Source organism: Sinocyclocheilus rhinocerous, unplaced genomic scaffold (genome assembly GCF_001515625.1).
Source record: "Sinocyclocheilus rhinocerous isolate Xijiao unplaced genomic scaffold, SAMN03320098_v1.1 scaffold35505, whole genome shotgun sequence".
Lineage (NCBI taxonomy): Eukaryota > Metazoa > Chordata > Actinopteri > Cypriniformes > Cyprinidae > Sinocyclocheilus > Sinocyclocheilus rhinocerous.
In genome coordinates this window covers 1-545 of record NW_015627746.1, presented here as the reverse complement: position 1 = coordinate 545, position 545 = coordinate 1, and the positions used below count along the sequence as shown (strand labels likewise).

The window sequence follows — 545 nt, the reverse complement described above, 5'->3', positions numbered from 1 at the left end:
TTTTTTTTTTTTACGTTTCCTTAAGAACAATCTTAAGGAAAAAGATAAGAACAAGAATTTTCATCCTTCAGCTGGATGTTGTGTCTGAAGCTTGGTGGTGTCCTGAAAAAATACTAAGAAAATGGCAGTTATGAAAACTTTTTTCTTAAGAATGGTTCGTGAATCTGACCCCAGGTGTGGCAAACAAGGGAGATGCTCAAAAACGCAGTGGGTCCCACAGAGCAGGACTGAACACCACTTTAGCTGACAGTCAGCAGCAGAGCTGGACCGGCGTTTCAGCAAGCTGAGGCCATCAACAAGAAGACAGCAGGCACGAGCAGGGACTTGAACCCTGGACCCTCAGATTAAAAGTCTGATGTTCTACCAACTGAGCTATCCAGGCTCTTGCACAATGTAGGTCTGCTACGTTTTATACAAGAGCAGTTTCCCCTCAAGCCGCCCAGCTGAAGCTCATTTGCCAGACGCGCTATGGGATGAGGGACACAAGGAATTACAGCAGTGAGACCGAAGGCAAAAGGTCTTGGATGGCACAATTATCGGCACAG

The 545-nt window shown here is 46.1% G+C and overlaps 1 non-coding gene across 1 annotated transcript; it reads right to left on the bottom strand.

Moving 5' to 3' along the window:
- Positions 1-309: 309 nt before the first annotated feature.
- trnak-uuu (transfer RNA lysine (anticodon UUU)) lies at positions 310-382 on the bottom strand. The gene has a single exon. It is a non-coding gene; the product is annotated as a tRNA-Lys (tRNA).
- Positions 383-545: the final 163 nt, after the last annotated feature.